Raw genomic sequence first — 19,748 nt, forward strand, 5'->3', positions numbered from 1 at the left:
CTTTCTGTCTTGGAGCTGGACATAAATAAATTATCTTACCTACCTTCTCTAATTGTAAGTCATAAGACTCATTTCAGAAGGGGTCCTGCAGTATACCTGGAGGAAGACATGCTGCACAGAAAGGCCAAGAAGAATCTGAACAGACAGGCCTTGCTGGGTTTCCCCACTCATTCTACTGGTATTAGATTATATCCTTTTTGTTAAATCACGTTTTTACATCATTGTTCACCCTTCAATCCTGCCTATCCAATGAAATATCTAAAAAAGGCCCAAGGGGGCACAGTACAGAGAGATTCTGGGCAGCTGAACTCATGCAGGCTTACAGGAAAATGAATAGCTCATCCACATGCTGGAAGGGTGGTGCACCCTAACTCCATTGGAACAGAAGCTTCTACACTTGGGACACTTTCACGACCTCACCCTATGTGTCTCTTCATCTGGTTATTTATGTGTATGCTTTAAAATATTTATAATAAACAAATTTGCCAAAATTACACAAGTGTTTCCTTTAGTTTTGTGAGCCACTATCAAAGCGAACCCGAAAAGGGAGTCCTGGGAACCACAACTTGAAGCAGGTCAGTCAGAAATATTGCAGGCCCAGACTTGTGACTGGTATCTAATGTGGGGAAGGTCTTGGGAGACTGAGCCCTCAGTCTATGGAATCTCATGTTATCTCTGGTTAGGTAGTATCAGAATTAAATAGGACTAGAAGATACCCACCTGGTGTCTGCTGCAGAATTGATTGCTGGCTTGTTGGTGGAGAGAAATTCCCACACATTTGGTCACAGAAATCTTCTGTGTTGATTGTTATGGTGTGAGAGCAGAGGAAGAAAAGTTTGATTTTTCTACAATGGGAGACTGTTATAGTTCTTTCAGCCAGGTAACAGTGCTTTGTGACTCTCCATATGTTCATATGGCTTTTGGCTTTAGCATTCCAAAAGGTCTTGTATTGCCCAAGTGACAGTAAATCCTATGTGAAGTGAATCCTATTGTCTTACTTGTAGCATTATGGGCATTCTGCAAGACACATGTCTGGATCAGCTTGTCTTTTGCCTTGGCCTTATGTTCTTGGCATGTTGTATAGCATAACTGAAGTGTGGATAAGGATGTCCATGTAGGGGAGTGGGGTAGAAACATATAGTATCATTATGTATGAATTTGGGCAACTTGCTTTTAAAATGATTTCTGGCAGATATTAAAGCAAAATCAGCAGGAGGCCGTTAGTCTGAGTTCCTGTATAACAAACCACAACCTAACTTAGTATGTAAACAATTGAAACCTAATTTAGCAGCATATTTAGTAATCATCAGCTGAGTTTCAGCCAATCACAAACAGCCATGCTTTAGCCAGTCACAGGTAGCCAACTGATCAGCTCATTCTCAAATAAGGCAGATGCCTAGCTGTGGCCTATTAAATAATTTCTCTACTTTGCTTCCATGTGCAGCCTATACCAACTTGTTGCTCATTCTGCTGGGTGGAACTCTCTGAACCTCTTCTGGTTCTGATTGCTACCTGACTCATGAATCATTCTTTGCCCAAATAAACTGTCAAATTTGTCTAAAATTTTTCTTTTACCACAGAGAATAAATAAACTAGCATTAACATTCCCACACTATTCTTAACGTGGTGGCTGCCTTCTAAGTGGGTGAGGTTTGGGCATAGCAGAATACTTAGTCCCCAATAAGATATTTTATATATATATATATATGTATATATATATATATATATATATATGTATATATATATATATATATGTATATATATATATATATATACATGTATATATATATATATATTTATATGTCTCTATCATCAAATTTCATATATTCTGTCAAATATATATAAATTTGACAGAAGGAATATGCATGTGAATTCTAGAAGTTTATTTCTTGCCATTTTTTATATTAGGTTAAGTGATTTAATTTGAATACATTCAGTTTGTACACATCTGGCATCAGTCTGAATTTTGTTTACATATATCTGCTGTTATTTTAGGTCATAAACTCTGTCGCACACATGTCTTATGTGAAAGTCACACATGTACAATCCTCTCAAATGCAGTGCATCCAAACTTGTAAAATTTTGCGAACTCCTCTATATAATCAATTTCATGAAACATTGATAGATTCTTTGTTTCTCATGACTTCTGGCAATATTTGAAATACAAGGTAAGCATTCATTTCACAATGTTATATTGAGAAGACTAGTTAATACGGAAGACTATACCACATCTATGCTAAGTATCAAGTGGGAATCCAATGAAGGATTTGAGCAAAAGTTTACCCTGTTACCTTACAGTGAGTTGGATGAGTTGGAGGAAGTAAAATACATAGAATTGTTGAGGTGGGAATCAGCTGAAATAATGAAGAGACTGAAGCTTTCAGCAATGTGATATTAAGGCAATTTGAAAACAAGTCACAGGAAAACAATTGACATTTCGCAATCAGAAATGGTGGAACCCAGGAAGCCTCAGGCACAATATGGTTTCACAGATAATATATTTTGTGCATACTGGCAAAAACACAGGGCTCTAGATTTTAATATATCTATCTACATAAGTAATGGTCATAATAGATAGTATTATTTTTTTGAAGCTGACAAATAGTAATTCTAAACATCTCTAGGCTAAAATTTACTACCATCAAAGTTTGGAAATTTTGATCTATGCTGATAGTTATGTTTTAATCATAATTGTTTATTTAACTAATAGCTACAGATCTTAGGTCTGTCTGTTAGTATATGAGAACATTGTCAACATGAGAAATTGCTTTTGTATTTACTTCCCATTCGACTGCTTCCCTCCCCTTTTCTGCTTTCTCTTAATTGCTAGGTTCTTAAATACTGCACTGATGGAATAATATTAATCAATGGAAATAAACAGAACTTCAGGTTAAGAAAAGAAATGTTAGCATATGTATAATCTAAATTTGCTTGCTTTTTGATGGTCATTAGTCAGATAATTGACCTTACATTATATACTCTAAGTATATAATTATTTTAAAATTATCTAAATGTTCACCCATTTTTAGAATCTTCTTTGTGAGAATGAGGCTCCATGATTCATAATTAGATCACCTTCTTTCAACTTGGATTAATCTTCTCTTCATACCAAATCACTTTTCAGTAAATTAAACTAATGGAAAATAACCTAGAGAACTGGAAAGAATGTGAATTTAGGCATGAGAGGTAAAAGTATGAAACACACGTCTGTTCCTCCTGGTCTTTTAAAATATTTTCTGTAGTTGTAACAGTAACTTTGGCATGAGAAACTGTTGAAGCTATGTAAACCCACTGAGACAGTATGGAAAGTGGGCTGACATTTAAGTTCTGTGAAATCTAGCCATGACCTTGGGCTTACACACATTTGTTTACACTCACACACACACACACACACACACACACACACAGAAAATATTCTGTGCTAAGGGTGTGTAGGTATCTCCCTTGCAACCTGAGAGAATCTATGATGTTAGGAATGGAGGGTCTTTCGCAGATATGTGGATTTAGTCATTTAAAAACATATTTGCAGTAGAATTTTTTGTACTTCGTTTTCATCTCTATCCCAGGGAAAATAAAGACATTTTTGTTTGAAATTGTATCTGCTGTAGGCCCAGTTCTAGAAATGTAAATTGAAGACAAGTCCTTTGGATATTGATAATGCAGCTATAATTTCTAACAGGTAATGTAGTGGTTTAGCTTATTTGACACATGCTGTGCTGAAGTAATGTTGTTGAAGAAGCTTTATTCTTGTATCTTATGCCTGTAAACTGGGTACTTTTCACTTAATGGGGAACATATCTTGTTAAGTTGTACAGCCAGGTGTCACTTGTCTTCTTCACGGACAATTAGAATACAGAATAAATCTAGATACTACTATTTTCTATTGATACAAACTCATTGAAAATGATCTAGAAAAGAGATTCTTATCAACTCTCTCTAAAATTATTATGAAACATTGTGGTATGTAAATATACATGTGTTTTAAAAGAGAGGACCCATAGCCTTTCTTTGATATTTAAATGGCGTTTGTGACTATCCCAGATGTTTAGAATCATTGCTATAGAATACAAGAAATATTAAGAGCAAGGATTAAAACAATAAAGTGTAGTGAAATTTGCCTATTTATTTCATGAATAATATTAATCATAAATTTCGAGGTTTAATCTGAATTTTATTTTAATCTAAATATCTGTGTAACATTTAACTGCATGTTATAATTTTATGACATAAAGTTCCAATATCAACAATGATATTCAAAGGTTGCTGTGTAAGATATATTAACTTTACACATTCAAGTTGAATAAATAGCATTATTTCATTGAAATTCTCTGGGGAAAAAAAATCAGCCACAGATAATTACTGAATTGAACACTATCTTATTCCTAAAAAATGAACATAAATTATTTCGTCAGAATCATCCTAAAAACTTCTGAAGTTTTATATGCGAATAAAATATTGACTTAGTTTTTAATTATCTAAAACTATATAGGCTTTTTTGGTAGCAGTTTCTGGAATATTGTCTTAATGTAACATGATGGCTAAAGTTGAGTCTTTGGAATCACTTAATCTATTTTTTAAATCTCAGATTCAGACTTATTGACAGTGTAACACTTAGCCAAATAATGTATATTCGCTTTCCACAGCAAATGAGAACATGCACAAAAAAAGCTTTGCCTGGTGTCTAGTAAATGTAAATGTTTTGTAAATAGTAGCAGTACTAGAAGTATTCCTTCTTAGGAAGAGCACAAAGTGACTTAATGTATACAATAAGATATTAGTGAGGGAAATTAGGAAGGAGTTCTGGGGAGGTTGAGTCACCTAAGAATATAATTCAGGCTTTAATCTATTGCATTAGCAGACACTGCCCCAAGAATCACTCCTAGTTTAGAGATAATTATATAAAAATAGGTCTCTATGTTTGAGATAAGACTATGAAATATAGCTAGTGTACAAACCCTGAACTAACATAATTATAATCCAAAAAAGCACAAATTTTGTGAGATAATGCAAAGTTGTCAGTGCTAGGCAACCACTGTTGTATTGATTGTATAGTGTGTGAAATGATTTTCTATAGTATTTTGTACATGAGGAAATTTTAGCTATAATGTCTCTCTGCAGGTACACCAGGGAGTAGTCGTTACATTTATGTGCTATATTATTTTTATGTTTGGTTGTGAGTGTTGAAAAAACCTTATTTTAAATGTAATTACAATTTGATAATACCTTAAAAAGTGGTATCTTTTTCTTACTCTTGTTTTCCCCATTTCCATATATCCAATCATAGAGAAGCCTCTCTTGAGTGTTTTGGACCCATCTAGTTTCCTTTTCAGGGAGTTAATATTAATTTGAGCTAATGTTCATTTAGTGCTTTCTATGGGTAGGCCCTAAGAGCTCTATCATTATTATTTTGCTTAATCCACACAAGCTGGAAAAGTAAGAACTACCATTATCTCTATATCATAGATGAAGAAATTGGATCTTGGGGTAATTATTCTGCTTAAGCTGGCACGGACAGTGAGTGGTAAAGCCACAGTTCAAACCTCTCTGTGCTCCCAGAGACCATATGCTACTACATGATATTAGCCTGCATCTCAGAAGGAAAAGCAGGACAAGTCATTGAATATAGAACTTGTTATCAATAAAAATTACTTGCACCTGTGTGCCCTGGAGACACTTCTAAGATTTAGCCAAAAGTAAAAGACTACTGTCTGACGCCCATGTTCATAATATGCCACGTACTTTCTTTCCAGACTCTTGAATGTATATCACATCAGTTTTTCCCCAAACACAGAAGAAATAGAATTCTTTCATTTATTTCACCTTGATTGCATGTCTGTAGAACCAAGGCAGTGTTTTAAGCACTTGAGATTTGTTTATCCCTGAACAAAATACAAAACAAAGAAACAAAACAGATTCTGCCTTTTTGGAGTGGTTTTGTGGGTTTCAATGTATAGGAAATTGACAGCACCTAAGAAAAAGGGAGAACTGCTAACAAACAACTGGGGTAGATTTTAATCAGCATTCATTTCTTAAATGTTAGGATTGCTGAAGACGAATATGCCTGAATTAGAATTTTTTTCTTTTTGTTTTTACAGATTCAACTATTGTGATTCTTTCTCATCTTTGTTTCCCTACCTGTTAAATAGGGCTACCAAAAGAGAAAATTTTGCATTCCTCTGTCTATATTTGGACATGTTATAAATATATTTGGCGGTGGAAATGAGAGCGATTGATAATCAATACTGTTGGTTCAAAGACATCAAGTAAAGCTTCCATCCATCTGGACACTGCTGTTTGTTCAGGCATGGATGCCACAAGATACTGAAAGCTAATAAGAAGGGAAACTAAGGATCTTTTGATCCGGGATGACATGGGGGAAGGGAAGATTGCTATTACTGTTTTTAACAGATCTCTTGATAATGTTTCTGCTATTTGTCATAGTATTTGAATTTTGTGGTGCTGAGATTGTAGAACTAATACATGAAGAGGATTGTGAAACCTTATAATGGGAGAACTTCTTCCCCCAATATAGTCAAGATGTACACCTTCTATAGGTGATTGGAATCCTCCATGACCGTATATAGGAATGTACAAGCACTTACTAATACAATGGTTCTGTCTTTTCTGTGTTCTCTAGAATTTCCAAAGGTTTCTTCCTTAAAGGGAGGTCTTGCTACAATGATATATTGAAGGGCAATAATCTTCATGAGCATTGGAAAGAGAAAAATAACAAGCTTGAATAACAATATTTTTTCAATATTTTTTTTCTTAGAGCTCCAATCTGGTGTGACTCCTGATTATACACCTAAACCTTTGAAGAACTTCCTATGTGTTTATAAAATGATTCATTCTACCTTGTTGAGCTCTTAAATGACTATGCACAAAACACAATGAGAGCCCATGACTGTGTTCAGTATTATTAGGAACATGGAACAATGAGTCATTTTTCCACCTCTGTTTAATGAAACCTCTTTGTTCTGATGAGACTGGGTGATCCAGGGTTTTAAATTCAAAGCATATTAACTAGAAAATATAGAAGCTAAGAAAAAAAAAGCAGGAAAGCAATCTCCTGAGGCACTGGAAAAAGCTAAGGGTCTTAAGGTGGAAAATTATAGAGTTTTGTAATAAATAAGATAAGTAATATAAGCCCATGGGTTTATATTCCATTGAAATCTTTACTAAATATGTGTTATTTTCTAAAATACTTACTGTTTAAATAAATGCATGCTAAAACTGCTTACTTTAGCACTTAGTACTTATCAGGTACTGTGTACCTTAGATATATTAACCAATGAACTGACTTCACACTTATAAAAATCCTGAGAGTTAGCTACCATTACTATTCTCAGTTTACAGATGAAGAAATTGAGGCACAGAGTGTAAGATAACTTGGTCACTGTCATATACACAAGGAGCAGTATCTCCAGAGTTTGAATCCAGGTAGTTGTCCTCTGGAACTCATACTCCTAATCACTAAATACACTGTCTCTCAGTAGGTTATCTATCTTTGTTCATATATTAGGCAGTTTATTAATAGCTTAAATCAATATGTATACTGTTATAAGTACTATATTATCACATTTAAATAGCTATTTTTGGATGGGCGCAGTGGCTTACGCTTGTAATCCCAGCACTTTGGGAGGCTGAGGTGGGCAGATCACGAGGTCAAGAGATCAAGACCATCCTGGCTAACATGGTGAAACTGCGTCTCTACTAAAAATACAAAAATTAGCCAGGTGTGGTGGCGTATGCCTGTAGACCCAGCTACTCGGGAGGCTGAGGCAGGAGAATCGCTTGAACCTAGGAGGCGGAGGTTGTAGTGAGCTGAGATCATGCCACTGCACTTCAGCCTGGCAACAGAGCGAGACTCCATCTCAAAAACACCAAAAAACAAAAAAAAAATTTCTATACTTTGGTGAAATAGCCAAGCAAAACCTGGCTAGTTAATTATTTGTCTTCAGGGTTGGAGCAGTAGGTAAAGGGTTTAGGAAGGAGCTGTACCATTTAGCTGGAAACCAATAACCAAACTTTGTTGCTCTAAAAGTTGATTACTTTCTATGCCATAAATTATTTCAGAAAATAGTTTGAATTATTAATTTATGGATTATTATTTTGGAAAATAGTCTACTTTAACAGAAAGTATACAGTGGTTAAGCTTGGAAACTTTAGAACACTTTTTTTTTAATGGAGTAAGGGAGAAGGAAAAATTTTTTTTATTGAAACAGTGTCTCACTCTTGCCCAAGCTGGAGTGCACTGGCACAATCTTGGCTCACTGCAACCTCTGCCTCCCAGGTTCAAGTAATTCTACTACCCCAGCCTCCAAATAGCTGGAATTACAGGTGCCCAACACCACACTGGGCAGATTTTTGTATTTTTAGTAGAGACAAGCTTTCACAATGTTGGCCAGGCTAGTCTCAAACTCCTGACCTCAAGTGATTCACCCACCTCAGCCTCCCAAAGTGCTGAGATTACAGGCATGAGCTGCTGTGCCTAGCTGAGAGAAGGAAAATTTTGAATAATTCTTGATCAGAACATGGTACTTAGAAAGGATATAGAGGAAACAGTGGAGGTATTGGTCCACTCAGCTATACATTGAAGACCTGCCAGCCTAGAAATAGATGCTCTGGATTCAAGTCTTATCACTTGCCAGATATTTGGTGGTGTGCAAAGGAGAGAAAGAGAACTTGCCTTGTAGAACCTTGTTAGTCCAATTGTGGCCCAGCAGTACTGTGATCAGTAGGGAGCTCATTAGAAATGCAGAATCTCAGTCCCCGCCTAGACTAATTAAATCAGAACCTGCAATTTGACAAGATCCCCAGAGGATTCATTTGCCCATTGAAGTTTGATAAACATTATAATGAAAGGAAGTATCAAAAAGAAAATTCTAAGATTCCCCTAACCATCTGAATGGACTCCTCTCCTCCAAGGGCATTCTATAGTTAACCTGAAAAACTGGTTCCTGCCATGATGGAAGAGGGGGTCAGACCTGCCTCATTGTACCCTTCAGCATTAATGTCAGCACAGACTTAAAGACTGATAAGAAACATTTACAATATGTTCTTCCCCAGACATTCCTTTCTATTGATAATGACTGTTTCAACTAATTGCCAATCAGAAAAATTTTAAATCTACTTGTGACCTGGAAGCCCCCACTTCTAGTTGTCTCAGCCTTCCAGATCAAACCAGTGTAAATCTTACATGTGTTAATTGATGTTTTATGTCTCCCTAAAATGAATAAAAGCAAGCTGTACTCCAACCACCGTGAAAACATATCGTCGGGAACTCCTGAGGCTGTGTCACAGATGTGTTCTTAACTTTTGTAAAATGAACTTTCTAAATTGATTGAGACCTGTGTCAGATAGTTTTGGGTTCACAGGAGGATACAATTTTTAGGTTTCTGTTCTGTTTTGAAGGACAAGAGATGACCTCAAGAACTTTTAGCATTAATCTCATCTCTTTAAGAGCCTTCTATCTAGCTGAGTGATTTTATTTTCATGCAAAAGTTCTCCTCTCTTTCTTTTGCAAATAATGATGACACCTGTCATTATGATATGTGATGATAATAATAGCTAAGATTTACTGAGTATATACTATGTGCCAGCCACTGTACTGTTTCTTGATTATCTCATTTAATCTTCATAGTTAACCAATTTAATATTTTTACTTATCTCCAGCTTACAGATGTGGAAACAGGGGTATAAAAGATTAAATAACTTACCCAAGATCATACTGCTAACAGAATCCAAACCAAAATTTGACTGTTAGACCCAAATGGCATTATTTGTGGACTGAACTCTTTCTTAGCTAATAAGACCTAGTCTACTGTTCCTGTAGTGATGTAATTTTTATCTGATACTCCCATTAAAGAGAAAAATGTAGAAAGATGCTGTATGGACCCTAACGAATTTAGAATTCTTCAAAGCTTCTAAGCAGTATCAGAATGCTTACAACCAAACTCTTAAAAATATTTCGCATTCATAAGCAATTGGCATATTTGTGGATATACAGTGTATTGTAGAACATATTTCAAAAAAGGAAAAAAAAGTGGATTTTACAACACCAGATATTAGGAAACATTTTTTTCAACATTAGAAGTTGCTGCTTTTAAATTTATTTGATATAATTTGGACCATCTGAACGACAGCAGTACTATCCTGGTGTGCTAATGCGGGCTTTTAGGGGGAGTAGGCTAAGACCTCAACAGGTAACAGCAGAATAATTTCAAATGAAACATACCTCCTGCTAGTGGGTCTCACCCATTAACCTTAGAGTATGACTCTGTTGAATCTTTGAAGGTAAGGCCTCCTAGGGGATGCCACCTAATTCATCACAGAGAGACTAAGATGGAAAATGTTTCCCAAATGACTCTCTGTATGTTCTTTGACCTGAAGCCTCCACCCTGGATGAGTGAGTGTTTTTCAAATTGTTGTTTTAGTTCAGTGAAAGATGTTTCTAATGCTCTTCAAATAGTAGAACTTTTTGTTATTGTTGTTCAAGTCAAGGCAAGGACAATTCTTTAGCAGCTATATTCCTTTTCTTATTTTATTACAATTTTCCCTTATGTATTCAGTGTTTCATCATATGCCTTTTACTTGTAAGGTTGTAACTCAATTAAAGCATTCAAGCATTTTAGCCTTGTACATTAAAGACTATCATCAATAAATTCAAATGGGGCTAACCTTGGAGTGACATCTTCATTTCTATGATAATATGCAATCTGCAAGTCTTTTCATATCATTGGCCACAGCTTGATCATACTCTCATAAATAAAGACCTTGGAACTTTAAATAAGTTACTTCTTCATCTTTAGCCAGTTGGATTCATTTATTTATAAATGTTTATTTCAAATTATTTCACTTGGGCTCAAGCGGTTGATTGATGCTTCATGTGACCATTTGCCTTTTCAAAACACAGGAATGTAGCTGGGACATAACTTTCCAATAGCTGTTTAATATGAAAACCTATTTTGTGTATGATTTTTTCTGTAATCACTTGTGCATGACTGAGCTTAAATGGTTTGCAGGCCTTGCTGATGGATTGCAGAACAAGCAATGAACTTGCAATTCTTTCTGAAGGGATTAGATGATTTTGCACTGTGGTGAAGTGTGCATTTTGCCCCTCATTTCACTCTTGCTTAGGTGCTGTTTGGTGATTAGTTTTATGAGATATGATCAAAAATCCTCTAGATGAGCTGCACAAGGCAGATGGTGCCTTCTGATAAAAATGACATTCTTGTCTAGTCGTGATAGGCATGGGATAGAAGTTGATGATCTGTTTGTATGCATTTCCAAAAGGAAAGCTGAAGAACTTAGTTAAGGAAGAAATAGTTCAAGGCCTTTTTACCCTTTACTACTTTCAGGCCCATGACATGATACAGAGAACCCCAGGTTGCCATTGATGCCCACTAGCCAAGCTATGGCAAGCTCTTAGCTTGCACCGTTTATTTCACCAACTTGTAATATTACAGCATTTTGTTTTGTTTTATGTTTGTTGGCTGATATAATAGGACAGAAATACTGTTAGATGTTTGTCTAGCACAATAATTGATCACATAATTAATCAAATATATTTTATATTTTTCTTCCAGAGAGCCACCTAGTGTTTGAATTCAACATTTATTTTTAGCTTTTAGAAATGTATTAGAAAAAGGATAATGAAAGCAAACAGAGACTATCACTATAATAAGCAATAAACAGAATTAGCTTTTTAATTTTTTTTTTTTTGCAGACACAGTGTATTCACAGGTTTCAGAGTATGGCTACTTGCTGTGATAGCTGAGGCAAGTCACAAGATTTTGCAAAGCCCTTGCAAAATGGAGATAATGATGCACCCTCCTTTTAAGCTTGTAGAACTTGTGAGATTTGAATGAAATGATCCATGTAGATTGCTAAGCATAGTACATAGTTAATTTTCTAGAAATGTTGGTGTCTTCATCTGTTTTGTGTTGCTACTATAGAATACCAATGCAGAATACCACAGACTAGGTAATTTATGTATAATGGAAGTTTATTTGGTTCATGGTTCTGGGAACTGGAAAGTCCAAGAACATGGCACCAGTACCTGGTGAGAACCTTCATGCTGTGTCATCCCATGGGGGATGTGAGAAAGGCAAGAGAAGGTGAGAGCAAGAGAGAATAAGGAAGCTGAACTTACTTTGATACCAAGCTACTACTGTGATAAGAACAGTAATTAATTCATGAGGGTAGAACCCTCATGACCTAATCAGCTATTATTAGGCCTCACCTCTTAACACTGTTGCATTGGGAATTAAATTTCCAACATATGAACTTTGAGGACACATTCAAATCATAGAAGTTGGTTAATATTTTATGTCCCTGAAGCTATGCCAAGTGTATTCTCTGCTTAGGCTTATTTTCCCATTTTATAAGTGAAGAAACACATGTCAAAAAGTTAAGCACAATTTACAGTCACAGCTAATGGGCTCAGGCTGTCTCATATCAAAATTGTAAATATAATTCTGTGTTTAATGCTGAACATAATTTTAAGTGTTTTTCTCCATAATTTTATCAGGAAACTGAAAATCAGAGATTTTATGTAATATACAAAAGACTCTCAGGTTACAAAGTCACAAAGCTGGAATTTGAATGTTATTCTGCCTGGATTCCAGATAATCCTTGCTCATCACCCTGCTCTCTGAACACCACATGGGATTATAGTATTGGAGGAAAGGGCTTATACATTTTTTTATTATTTCCTATTCTTTTTTGTTATCTATATTCACTAAATATTTCAGTGACGGTTGAAATGAACAAACTTTAAAATACATAAGCAAAAATACTAATAAGATACTACTTCAAAATTACCAGAATAGCTGAAACTGAAAAGACTGACAAAAACAAAATGCTGGTAAGGATTTGGAGTAACCAGAACTCTCATACTTTTTTGGTGAGAGTGGAAAAATTACAACCACTTTGGAAAAGTTCTGAGTATTTCTTTTTTTTTTTTTTTTACAGAGTTTCACTCTTGCTACCCAGGCTGGAGTGCAATGGCACGATCTCGGCTCACTGCAACCTCCGCCTCCTGGGTTCAGGCAATTCTCCTGCCTCAGCCTCCTGAGTAGCTGGGATTACAAGCACGCACCACCGTGCCCAGCTAACTTTTTGTAGTTTTAGTAGAGACGGGGTTTCACCGTGTTGAACAGGATGGTCTCCATCTCTTGACCTTGTGATCCACCCGCCTCGGCCTCCCAAAGTGCTGGGATTACAGGCGTGAGCCACCGCGCCTGGTCTGAGTATTTCTTTTTAAAAGTAAACATACATCTTTGCTATGTCCGGGCAATTCCACTTCTAGGTATTTACCCAAAAGAAATGAAAACTTATGTCCACAAAAAGACTTGGTGAAAATGTTTATAGCAGTTCTATTTATAATGTCCAAAAACTGAAAAAAATACAGATGTTTATCAATCAAGAAAATAAACTGATGTATAGTCATATGATAGACTACTGCTTAGCAATAAAAAGGAATAAGCTACTGTAACATGCATGAACCTCAAAAACATTATGCTAAGTGAAAGAATTATACAAGGGAGTACATACTGTTAGAGTACATGATGGTAATTATGGTTAGAACAAGCAACATTAATCTGTGTTAGTGCTTCCCTCCCTAAACATAGTAACCTGCTCCTTATGGGCGATAGTAAGACAAGTGTTTAAGAAAACACTATGGCATGTACTTCTCAGACAATTGTGGAGGGATTGTTTAAGAAAACACAGTCATGTACTTCTCAGAAAATTGTGGAAGTCTCTTAAATGAAACTATTCTTAGTTACTTTTGGAAGTTGACCTTATTTATGTCCCCACTGTGGGCAGTTTTACCTGCAACATGGGTTTTCCAGTTAAAAAAACTGATAATAAATTTGTGTCTGACTTTAGCTAAAATGATCAATGACAGCATCTTGGTTCTGTAAGCCATTCAAGCCAGTTTGAACTCACTGGCCTGGGTTATTTTGTTATCTGTATTCATTAAATATTCTAGTGATGGTTGAAAGAAACATACTTTCACAAGAGATGTTTTGGATGATAAAATTTTACTTGGCTTCTTCCTTGTGGGCCAGAGCAGAGTTTGTGCAATCACTAATATATCCTGCTGTGTATGAACTAATGCCTTGAGGTAAGCAGAAAGGTCAATACGGGACCTAAGGAGAAAGCCTTCTGGTGGTTTATCAGACTTGTTCAGCTGACCCCATCTGGGACCCAGAGCAGGGCATGGTTGAGATACACTGCTTGAAGTTCTATTGATAGGACCTTTAATTAAATGCTGTATTAGACAAATTGAATGGATTATGTCCTAGCACTAATTAGTCGCTGAGAGAATGGGCTACTCGTAGTACAATTCATGAGATGCCAAGGTAGTGTAGAAATGAGGAGTGGAGATTGTTGTGAGACAATTCTCCATGTGCCTCTTGCATTTCTGCATGTGTTAAGGGTGATGCTCTTTGTTCTGGAAGTTCCTTTGTTACAGATAGATCTTTGTTCAAGATCATCTTTTCAAGGATGTAAGCAGGCATGGTCACTGCCCATTATAAAAGTTTCAATTTCCCCGTGGAGCCAGGATGAATATTGACACAAGTGACAAGGGGAAAGAACTGAGGTTGATTGATTGGCAAGGAAGTCATCCTACACAAAGGAGAGTCAGCAACAACTGACTTTGTCTTTAAATCTATTTCCTTATAGTAGGCCTGTAATCACCTTCCCATCTTTTTCTCTCTATACTAAAAAATGCATTTGAGGACTATTTGTTATCCATAAACCATACCATTTGATTAACATGTTTACTAACAGTTCTTTTGTTAAATTTACTGCCAGTTCATATTTTGTTAAAGGTCATCATCTTTCCTCTTGCAGAAATCCATGTATTTTCCAGTACTCCATCCTCACTGTCAAAACTGTCGAGAATGTAAAAGCTCTGAGATTGTACCCTACCTGCAAGGCAACAAGTTAACCTGGCATAGTTTCATGTCTGCTGGTAGAAGCTATGAGGTTCCTGAGTCACAGGTAAAGAATTACTTATATTCTTTATTTCTCACAGTAATGGCAGTAACTAGAATATGAGCATGTTTTTCAATTTTCATAGAGAAGAGGGCTGGATGATACCTCAGTAATACAATAGGTTGCATTTTAGGAGAGAAACCCCGAGCTTAAGGTGCCCGAATCTCTATAATGGGTAGTTAGCATGTTTGCCCTTTGCTCCAGAGGGAGATGCTTTCTGTCTTCCAAGGCTGTTCACAATACAAATACCCTCAAAAATATAGTCGAGAATAAAGAGTATTTAGTACATAGCTCACAGTCATATGTGTGGAAATGTGAGACACCCGTGGAGAATTGTCTCCAACAGTTCTCCAATGGCACTCATTCTATACCTGGTTCATATTCCACGACCTGCCTAGAGCAGTGCCCTTCATTATCATTTTGCTTCAGTTTCCTCCTCCTTATCACTCTTTGCTTGACCTTGTCCTCATCTAGAAGTGCTCTTTCTATAAAATCTTCAAACTCTGAAATGTCAAACTCTGACCCAAATATTGCAGTTTTCTTTTTTCCTCATGGAGATTAAACAACCTTTGAAATTAAGTCTGACTTGAACCTCAAACCCCTTATATTCCTGTCCTATCTTTCCTTCCTGGCTTCACTCCCTTCCCTGTCAGGCTAAGCCGCAGCCACTCTGTCTACACCGGTGTCAATGCCTTTGTCCTGCTTCCTTCTGTTATACTTGTTTGACACTCGCAACTCTGGATTATCTGCTACGTGTTTTCTCTCTTTCTGTTGGCAGGCTTTCCAACAAATGTGGAGAACATTGAATAACCTTGCTGATGAAAACATTAAAAATGATGATTTGCAATTTCAGCAGCTTCAGGCCATCTCCCTAGTTCAGACTTCTTACTTGTAAAATATTTTGGAGAGATGGCAGGCACCACAGAAATGAAAACTGAAATAGGCCTCAAATAATGGTCACAATAAAATGTTTATTATAATGGTAGCAGCAAATATAAGACATTTTCTGTCAACATCTACCTGGGTAATGGACCAAAAGCATTTTAAGTTTACAAAGTGAAAACAATTAATATTTTCTTGAAGCTAGATTAAACAGAACCTAAAATTATATACTTGATAGATCTATATTACGGTTATCTTTACTGAATCTCAGTTCAAGTTCGGGGATGTAACTTTGCAAAGTGACTTGTGAATTTTCTTGTTTTTCATTTTGTTATTTTCCATTAGGCAGCTAAACACATTGCCAAGTGTCAAAAGCTTTTGCCATGAATGTAGGTGAAGAAAATATGAGAGTGAATACTCTGATGATGGTTTTAGTTTATGATGCATTTCAAGCTCTGCCTCTTCAGCAGTTAAATCCTTCAATATTTTTAGTGGGATGAACCATCACGTATTTAAAAAACTTAAGCACTTTTGTTTCAAAGAGAAGAGTCAAGTTTAATGTCAATTGGTGAAAGCATAGAGTATGATGGGTTTTAGGAGAGAAACCTGAAATTGTCAGCATTTTGTCATTCTTACTTTATGATCCCTCAAGGCAGTTTTTATTCAAAACCAAATTTGTGCTGACACTACCAGGCTTCTGATATTTAAATTCATGATAACAAATGAGGAAAAAATTAAAAGGTAATAAAGTAAATACAGTTTCAAATGAGGGCAAAAACGAGAGGAAGTCATCAGCTGGCAGGAACATGAAGTCCATATTATTAATGCATAAGAATGAAACAAAAAAATGGATGTGTTAGGGAGGTTTTGTTTGTAAGCTTAATTGAAATTTAGAAGTCTTTCTTTTTTTTCTTTTTCAAAAGCAGTGTCAAAAATGGTAGATCTTATTCTTGTAAAAAAAAAAACCTATTTAACTTGCCGTGAATCTGAACCACAGATGCTACAATATTATCAATATGATAGACCTTAAAATAATTGTGGGTGTCCCTTCTATAGTGGGGAGAGTTTTAGATTTGATTGCTGTTTCTGGCTGGCTCCTCTATTAATTTAGATGAGCTGCTTAATCTCTTTAGGTTTTCTTAAAATAAATGAGTATATTAGATAATCTTTAAACTCACTTCTAGTTCTAAAATTCTTTTACATTCCTCTATTTCCTATTTCCCTCCTTTTTTAGAAACATAAGATCCTTACAGAATTTTTTGGAAGCAATTCTTTTGTCTTCACCCTGGTATCTCTCTCTCTCTCTCTCTTTCTCTCTCTCTGTCATCAGATAAAGTGTAGGTCTGAATTTTTGGGACCATTATATATTTCTGTGGTAGTTATCTTCTTTATGCTTTTGAAATATTTTCAGTGCTGTGTTTGTGCTCAGTTTCTTTTGATAAAGATAAAAGCAGATTGCAGGACACTGTGATCATCTCAGTAACAGTCCCTTGGTTATTTTTTTTTTTAAACAGCAATTTATTTTAGAAAAGCTCAATGATTTAATGTACATTAACTCACTGATGTTCACATGGGCCTGTCTAAGGAGTGGGAAGGGCTGGTATTTTACCATTATGTGCTTTTACAGACAGGTACAGAGGAGCCACTGAAATGCAGTGGAATGAATATAATCTGACTAAAAGGTATCTCAAATTTCAACCCCCTCTGATAGGGGAAAAGAACACCCAGTGCTTGCCTTCACATAGCACTTAGCACATTACATTGTACTTCCTTATTTATGGATGTTTTTTACCCACTAGGCTGTGAGCTTTTCAAGGACGCTGCATAACACATGAGCCCTGTATTGTTATTTCCTGAAATGACATGGAACTTACTCAATATAACTCAGGTTCATTATTGCATCTGGCCCATTTTTGCAGCAGTTTTGCCAGATTCTTGCTCTTTGCCAGGCATAGATTTCGGAGGCCTCCTTCCCCAAATCCCTAAATTTCAAAGAGTAGGAATATTTGCACAAGTAATCAACATTTTATATAATCATATTTCTGTATATTTTGCTTTATATTAGCCACTTTTTCAAGTTTGATTAAATAAAACTTTCTCTCTTACTTGATTCCTATTTTTCCCCAAAGTAACAAAATCTTACCACATTATGGAAGTGACTACAAGTAGGAAAAAAAAATGTCAGGTTGAGATGCAGATTGTATACATCCAATTTTAAAATTCCTGTGATGGTGATGATAATGGTTGTATCTGGAAATGTGTCCTGTTTCCTTTTTGCCAGGCACTTGTATGTTTTATAAGTATGTATTTATTTACTTCTCAAAATAATACAGTGAGATAGGTATCATTCTCATAATGAATTGAGAAATCGAGATTTAACAGCTTTGCCTAAAATCAACAACTAGTTAGAGGCAGCAGGCCTCACATCTGTATTTTTCTTTTAGAGTCTATATCTGTATTTCTCTTAACTTTCTCTTGAACAGAAATTAATTTCAATATTTCACTTTAAACCTTTGGCAAGGAAATCAAAATTTTCACAGATATCTGAAGATTTTGGTAATTGCTGAATCCTTCACAGAACCCCTAGTAAGTAAGCCAAAGTCGGGTTGTAGATTGTCATTAATAACGAGGTACCACCAAATAACTTATTGTCAAGTTTTTTCATATTTGAAATTTAAATGTGTGCATTTTAAAAATTATTTGCATGCATACTAATATGTTATTCATATGTAATTAATTGTTTGAGGAAAGAATTAGAATTTTGGTTGAGGAAAGAATTAGAATTTTCTGTGCTTTGATGCAGTATGTGGAAAGAAGTTAATTGCATTATAAACATTTGCCGTTTTGGTTGTTGAGCTTTCAATTCTTCCTCCTTTTGGTAAGAACTCTGATTGGGTTTTAGGGAACCACCACTGCCCCATTGTCAGCCCCGGAAGTTTCAGTGAAGCAGCTCAGCATTCCCTTTTCCAGGGGCAGAACATGTAACCTAAGATTATTCCAATCAGTCATTTCTTTTCCCCTCGTTATAGTTACTTGTTACTGGTTCAGAGATAGGCACTGCAACACTGACTAGTTGTCATCACAGCTCAACTAAACGTTAAAGCTCACTTCCATACATTACCCTTGATACCAGTATACAAAGAGGGTTATAGGAGAGAAAACACAGCTTTCCAATAGAAGGGAATTAGACATTCTTTCTTGCAACAGTCCTTGCAGCAGTCCAGCTTTGCAATAAAGCTAAAATACAAGAAAACATAATCTGCATTGCACAGGTGAGAAAATCATCATGTCCAATAACCAATGTCATTTGTAACAAATCTTTTTTAAAAATTTTTATTTATTTATTTTTATTGCATTTTAGGTTTTGGAGTACATGTGAAGAACATGCAAGATTGTTGCATAGGTACACACACGGCAGTGTGATTTGCTGCCTTCCTCCCCTTCACCTGTATCTGGCATTTCTCCCCATGCTATCTCTCCCCACCTCCCCACCCCCCCGTCCCTCCCCCATTTCACCCCAACAGACCCCAGTGTGTAGTGCTCCCCTCCCTGTGTCCATGTGTTCTCATTGTTCAATACCCGCCTATGAGTGAGAACATGCGGTTTAGGTTTTCTGCTCTTGTGTCAGTTTGCTGAGAATGATGGTTTCCATGTTCATCCATGTCCCTACAAAGGACACAAACTCATCATTTGTGATGGCTGCATAATATTCCATGGTGTATACGTACCACATTTTCCCTGTCCAGTCTATCATTGATGGGCATTTGGGTTGGTTCCAGGTCTTTGCTATTGTAAACAGTGCTGCAATGAACATTCGTGTGCACGTGTCCTTATAGTAGAACGATTTATAATCCTTT

General features: G+C 36.0%; 1 long non-coding RNA gene across 2 annotated transcripts in view; it reads left to right on the top strand.

Moving 5' to 3' along the window:
* The first annotated feature begins 2,095 nt into the window (after nt 1-2,095).
* LOC108306098 overlaps nt 2,096-19,748 on the top strand; it is a 75,108-nt gene continuing 57,455 nt past the window's right edge. The window contains exons 1-3 of one of the 2 annotated variants that reach the window (XR_001826013.2): nt 2,096-2,168; nt 14,866-15,015; nt 15,788-17,134. This is a non-coding gene — a long non-coding RNA (uncharacterized LOC108306098). Of the gene's footprint in view, nt 2,169-14,865; nt 15,016-15,787; nt 17,135-19,748 lie in introns of those variants that run through there. The other variant, XR_005200744.1, reaches the window with a different exon arrangement.

The sequence above is a fragment of the Cebus imitator genome, unplaced genomic scaffold (assembly GCF_001604975.1).
Source record: "Cebus imitator isolate Cc_AM_T3 unplaced genomic scaffold, Cebus_imitator-1.0 Scaffold69, whole genome shotgun sequence".
NCBI lineage: Eukaryota > Metazoa > Chordata > Mammalia > Primates > Cebidae > Cebus > Cebus imitator.